Source organism: Henckelia pumila, chromosome 1 (assembly GCF_033568475.1).
Source record: "Henckelia pumila isolate YLH828 chromosome 1, ASM3356847v2, whole genome shotgun sequence".
Taxonomy (NCBI): domain Eukaryota; kingdom Viridiplantae; phylum Streptophyta; class Magnoliopsida; order Lamiales; family Gesneriaceae; genus Henckelia; species Henckelia pumila.
The window spans coordinates 14,568,009-14,575,367 of NC_133120.1; the positions used below are offsets into that span (position 1 = coordinate 14,568,009).

Sequence of the window (7,359 nt, forward strand, 5' to 3'; positions counted from 1 at the left end):
GCAACAGCCGGATAACCGGTGAGAACGACATTCCCAGTAAAAGCAACATAACAATTAATACAACAATCAACATGCTTTCAATACAACAATTAAATTAATAACAACATAATGAATGCATGTATTTTAAACCGGGATATCAATCTGATAAACGAGGGATTGCTGCTGTGCTTTTGGGATCCCGAGGATAAGATCACGTAACAACTCACCGACTCTCTTAATCGAGGTGATGCCACGTATCTCACTCCTCTAGACTTTGAGCAACTATAATGAGTATGCTAGCACTAGGCAAAACGACTACGACCTAGGCCACTCAATCATAGTTCCCAAACGTCTAAACAAAAAGGGTGGTTCTGCCCGCTGAAAACAAGATTGGCTCAAGATGAATGCATAACATAAACATAACACATAAGTCATTTAACAAAAGCTAATACAATCAAACAAGACACAAGTTCCTCATGCTAGAACAAGTGTAAATGCAAGTATGTGATTTCAAAGGGAAAACTCGAGAACCACAGTCCCGAGTATGCTATCCCGCTACGATGACTGCTTTTACCTTTCAATGCAGTAGCTTCCAACTCTGGATACGCTACAAAAGAGACTGTATCAACAACTTATACAATCTAACAACAACAAGGCAACGGTTCAAGGAAATTCTCTATACCGTTCTTTGTTCAAATCTCGAAAACGATCAAACAGCTGCTAACTCTGGGCTTGATACCTCCAAACGAATCTGTACGGAGACAAATGAATGATCAATAACCAAGATCAACTTAAGCCAAGTTCCAACAACTCAAAAATGGTTCCAAATCCTCAAAACTCAAACCGACGGCATAACGGCTATAAACTGAACAAACCGACAACGCAGACAGCAGTTCAATAGCGATATCAACTCAATTCAATGCTAATACAACAACAACAAGACAAACCCAACAAATCTCAAAACTCACATTTTTGAAAATAGCTTCCAAAAATCATAACAATTCCGAACGTCGCTCTAATTCAAAACCGACAGATAATAAACGATCAGAACTCCACCAAGAACAACATACTAGAATCTAAATCGATTCTAACAACCTCCGAAAATCAAAACATATCCGATCGGAGAAATACTTACGGTATAACGGAGCTCTCACTGCAGTGATCACTAATCTGCCTTCAGAATTAATTTCCAACGGACGGATCGAGTTCGGACTGGATTTTGAAAGCTTGAAAGCCTAAGGAGGCGTCTTCAATGGTGGAGAACCGATGGAGGAGATGAAGATAATGCAAAGGAGACTAAGTCAAATCCTTTCTAAGTGTAGATAATATAACAAATCCACTATTTGCGTTTTAGTCCCTGAAAAATCCAATTTTTACAAAATAGACCCCGATAAATAAAAAGTCGGCTCATTAACTCTGGAAACTCTGATTATCTCAAATAAGCTCAATTAAGATAAAAAAACGGGGCTTTACAGCACGACACTTGGTGATTAGAGAACTCGATTGTATTCTTGTGAATTTTGGTGATACTCTAATAAGTGCATTCATGATCTCGAATTTTTTTTTGTAACTTCAAAATTGAGTGATTTGTATACGCACTTTGAAAAAAAAATATAAATAGGAAAAAAAACAACTCCATCTGGGCCATGAAAAAGGGATTGAAATTCTAATCCCTAAATCAAAGGCTAAGTATGCAGATGAAATGGGTTGGAGCTTCATCCGGGCTATAGACGAGGGAATTGAAATCCTAATCCTATCTTAGTTGTAGCTAAGTATGAGGGTAATTTATATGGCAGAGGTGCGTTAAAAATATAAATCACCCTTATTTTTTTATTGTTATTTCAAAATCTTGAGGGAGGTGTAAATTTTAGTGTTATCTGGAAGGAATGGTTACATGAGAAGGAACTTGCACTGATGTGTTCATAGGTCACTAAGCAGTCATGTAAACGGATTCTATTTGAGTTGCATGAAACTGGAATGACAAAGCACACACGCACGTTCACGCTAAATCGAAGGTGTATTATGAAAGGTTGAGAGAATTCGTGTTTTAAGTTGACATATGACTTCTCTGAGGCATCTTCCCATGAATATTTCCTACTCTTGTTTTTGTGGTGTGCTTGTTTCATTGTTTGTCTTGCTCGAGGGCGAGCAAGGTTTAAGTATGAGGGTGTTGATAAGTACATTTTGTATGCATTAGTTCGTGATAGGTATATGTCTATTTTGTGTGCATTCATATTATTTTTATGTGATTTATTGCATGTGTGTGCATTTCACTCTCCGGGTTAATTTTGTAGGAAAATTGATTTTTGAAGAATGAATTACGGAGCAGCCATGATACAAAAATTATATTTTATTTTAGATTGAACCAAATATGATCTTCACCGTTCAAAATCAAGTTCAAGATGTTTTGAAGTTGTTGTCCAAATTTCGGCTTGATCTGACGGCTAAAACTTGAGTTATGATTTTTTCAAGAAAACTGCGCGCTGGCACATATGTATGAACGTACCCATGCACGGAGGTGGAACGGGGTCTGGACATGTCGCGAGGAAAAAAATAATTTGAGGGCGAGGGCACCCGAAGGTGGGCACGGACCCTGGATAATGTCGCAGAATCAGAAAAATAAAATTTCGGAAATTAAAATTCTTTACTTTTCGGGCTTTATTTTCTGGGCTTTCAAAGACATATAAATAAGAGAGTTCAGAACGTGATTAAAGGGTTCGAATCGCATCAGAGAGGCGGCTGCAAGGAGGCTTGGAGATTGAAGAACGCTTTATTCGAGTTTTTCTTCCCTAATTCTTTAGATTATTAAACTTTTGTTGAATATTGTTTTCGTTATTTGATTAGTTTTTCTTCAACCAAGACGGCGAGATTGGGCCGAACATATTTTTGTTAAACTGTGGATTTTGATTTGCCACTTGTTTACATAATTTATTTGGTACCTGCGTGTGTCTTAGTTGTCTCGTTTTAATTAATTTTATCTTCAGTTATTTTTAATTCTTATTTCTTATGCATTTTTTATTTTTAAATTCTTTTTTTATTCAATTCAAAATCTTTTTTATTATTTTGTCTAGATTAAGCTAAATAATTAATTCTTGAGAATTGACTACAGTCCCTGTGAGATCGATACTTGGACTCTCAGTTCACTTTACTACTACTTGACCTAGTGCACTTGCTAATAATTATTTTTAATACCGAAATTTGGCGGTCGATGTGCTATCCCACTAAAACGATGTCTGCTTGTACCTTTCGATACGAAGAGCTCCAACTCTGGATAAGATACAATAAAAGGTTATATCAAAATCTATACACCTAAACAACAACAAACGCTCAAGGTAAACTCTTTACCGCTCTTCGTCCAACTCTTCGATGATCGACTTCTGCTAACTCTGGGATCGACAAACTTCAAACGAATCTGTACGGAGGCAAAAGAAGATCAACAACGACGAACAAACTCAAAAGCCAAAGTTCATCAACTCAGACGGTTCAAAAATCTCAAATTCAAACCGGTGACATAACGGCTATAAACTGATCAAACCGGAAACGCAGACAGCAGTACAGTACTGAAAACAACTCAAAGAAATGCTAAAAAACAATAATAATCCGAATCCAAAAAATCACAAAACCCCCATTTTTGAATTATGCTTCCGAAAATCATAACAAATCCGAACGACGCTCTATTTCAAAACCGACTGAGAATAATTGACAAGAACTATCTCAAGAACAACATAACCGAAACTCAATCGATTCTAACAACATCCGAAAATAGAAATATAACTGATCGGAGAAATACTTACGATAGAATGAAGCTCTCGCTGCTGTGATCGCTAATCTACCTTCGGATTAAATTTCTAACGGACGGATCGAGCAGAAACTGAAATAACAAAGCTTTGAGAAGCTTGGAGGCGTCTTCAATGGAGGAGTCGGCCAAGGGGAGGAAGGTAGAATGGAGAAGAAAAGTCAAAGCCCTTTAAATATCTAATAAACTTGATATTTGCATTTTAGTCCCTAAAAAATTCAAAATTTGCAAAATAGACCCTGATCAAAATCAAGTCGGCTCTTGAACTCTGTAATCTCCGATTATCTCAAATAAACTCAATTAAGATAAATTTGGAGCGTTACATAAACAATGATGCAAAGGTCGTTACAATAATGAAATATACAATGACTTTCGCCTTTCTTTATTATTATTTTTAAAACAACTTAGTCCTTCATCTTAACCCTACGAATATATAAATATAGAAGTTTGATTTACTGGACAATCATCGTGGACATCTACAACACTAGCTAATGTGGAATCTTGTACATCCAATAGATGAATGTCACATCATTCGATATTCATGGTGAGTACCCAATAGATCAAAGCTCTCTCTATATATATTTTGTTCAGGATTTTATCTTTCTCTATTTCTTCAGCCTCCCTTTTTTTTTTTAGAGCATGAAAATTTTCTTTTTTGGTTGTTTCTTAAAACGTAAGATTTGCCCTCTTCTAATAATATTACATGGTTGTTCCGTAGAAAAAAGGGTAAAATCAAAATAGTTTGAACTTATGCCGGTCAAAGTATCTTTTTAAATTATCCGCCCACATGAAACTCAATAATTGAACATTTGGCATTTTGGCTTTCAGCAAGTGCTAAATTATTATATGAAAAATGGGTAGGTCTACCTTCATTATTTCGTACAATAATGTATAAAGGATTTTTTTTTAAAAAATAATCTAATTCAAAAATATTTATTTTTAAATATACAAAAATAAATAAAATTTGATATATAATTTCCTTTTTATTTTAAATAATTCGAACCTATATATATGATCAAACATTTTTAATATTCTTCCAAAAATTATAATTTATGGTAGAGATTACGAGTAGAGATAATTTGTGCATGCCAACGTACCGTATCGTCAGATATCTCAATGTATAGAATGGACTTTTTTCGTGTTGCGATCATTGTAAATTCTCCGCCCATAAACTCAATAATTGAATATTTGGCTTTCAATCACCAACCAAGAGTGCTATATGTTTCCATCTTTCAAAAATCGAAGAAACATTTACTTCGTGGAGAGGGATGGGCACATTAAATGCAACCCTTAATCAAATCTATTATTGCGCAATAATATGGATTAACTTGCTTCTATAGTACACAACACCTCACCGAGTTTCAGGCAAAGCTTCATTTCAATTTCGGAAACATATATTGTTGAGTACCGTTTTTTTCGTGCCCAAGATCCAACGAAAGTTTTAAAAATTTAATTTCGACATTAAAAATTGTTTTGACACTTGTATGGTTTAATCAACATACATAGGATGTTTACAAAAATTATACCTTTAGTTAATATTTCACTTGACATAAACTATTTTGGGATTAGTGGAGATAGCTCTTGTTGTTACTTCCTACGAACAATCAACTTGAAATACACATTTATTCAAATCTACGAATCTGGCCCACGACCGGATCACTCGTTCTTCTTCGAACTCGCACAAGAGAGATAAGAAGAAGTTTTTCGTTGAGATACTAAAATCACAAGAAAGGCCACACAAAATTTCTCTATCAATTAGAGATAGTTACCGAATTCTTGCACATCATTCTTGAGAGTGATTTTTTGAAAATCATACATGACAATTATGTATTTTTTTAATGAGCAAGTTTGTGAGTTAAAGTAATAATATATCAACCATTGTATATTATTACCATATATATATACATATATCACATATATATGTATATATATTATTCCAAACATAATTGCATACATAATTATGTATTTAACTCCCTTGTTATTATGATGCACATTTTGAAAGAGTGGGTGCCCTGTTAGCCAACTTGTGGCTAAGGGCTTTTATGACTCTATTTGTAAACAATCTTTGTTTAATATAATTTACACTTTATATTGGCATTTACTTTATCTTTTATCATATTGTTATGTTGTGACGTACTATACGATGTTCAGATAAAGACCTTGAATATACTAGAGTGCATATAAGATGTGATAGTAGATTTAGATGACTATCATGAAACATATCATGTAAGCACTCTATGTTCTAAACGAGTTCCAAGTCAATTGAGCCGTCCACAAATAAGGATAAGGATCGCTCGAGATTGAGACTAGCATTTGCGATGCCGATTACCACGTTTTATTGGTATGGAACATAGAGATGTTCGAAACATGCAAATGGATATTCATTTGATGGATGATCGAACTACCCTATTCGGACTTTCCAAGTGGTTTTCACTAATTAAGTGGATAAGTCCGCGGTTTTGGTTGTACACCATTAGTCCTTAATACTTGAAACATCATGGAGACTCTATATGCTAGTATTGTACTTTGACTCGTTTACCGACTCTATGAGGGTCAACAGGTGTCGGGATTGGGTACAGTTACGATACATATATGAGTCAATGCTTTGTTGTCAAGGATTCACCACACGCTTGCGAGTGTGGATATCCTATGCAATCTGAGGAGATATTAGTGTGACAAATCTCTGGCCAGAGTACATGATATGCTTTAGGTTACTTGGTTTCCTAGTTGCACATGCGATGTCACTATTTGATATTCAAGATGTATTGTATAGTTATCGAATCTCGAACGACTTTCGATATACCAATGGTTGTTGATTCGATCGGGATAATGGATGAAGGGACCGTACTGTACGCTAACCAAAACCTACTGATTCTTGCAGGCACTATCAGTGATACCTAGGGAATCGTGGGGTGATGTTGCTAGCCGCTCTTACCATGATTCGATGGGTAAGTCGAAAATTGTTGTTCCGAGTCACAAGGAGTTGTAGGCCCACGGCTAGCTGTATCCCTGAATCATTGAGGGTTACACAAGTAATAGATTTCTAATCCCCGTTGAGATAATTAAATTTAATGAGTTAAATTTAGCAAATGAGAAGTAGGACTTCTTATTAAAGAGTGAAGGGAGTGAGATTTCCTGAAATGACATAGGGATGCCATTTTGGAAAATCGCTGAATTCGGATTCAAAAAATTTATCTTGACTTTAAAATATGAAAAAAAGGTTTCTGTACACATTGATGAAATTGGTTTATCAATTTGAGTCACGATGAATTTTATATTAATTTCTGAACATGCGGGATTTGCTTGTCAGACTTGAACTTATGACTAATGGGCCCTAAGCTGTTAGCAGCCCATGTTATAAATAAGTTATTGCAGTACAAAAAATAGATAGAACAACTCATAATTTTCGAAACCTAGAGAGCATTCTCTCCCTAGGGTTCGGCCGCCCCCTTCCTCTTCTTTGTTCGAAAATCCAGTCTGCAATTTTCGAAAATTGCAGTCTGGTTTTACAGATCAGATCTGTTAAATTCTCTTCGTAAAAACTTCTGATAGACTTTCTAGTGCAGTCTATCTGAGGTATTAAG

The 7,359-nt window shown here is 35.3% G+C and overlaps 1 long non-coding RNA gene across 1 annotated transcript; it reads right to left on the minus strand.

Annotated features, from left to right (window-relative positions):
- Positions 1–3,112: 3,112 nt before the first annotated feature.
- LOC140876053 (uncharacterized) lies at positions 3,113–3,897 on the minus strand. Its single transcript, XR_012148651.1, has 3 exons — positions 3,774–3,897; positions 3,325–3,391; positions 3,113–3,246 (listed from the first exon to the last, which is right to left on the minus strand). It is a non-coding gene; the product is annotated as an uncharacterized lncRNA (long non-coding RNA).
- Positions 3,898–7,359: the final 3,462 nt, after the last annotated feature.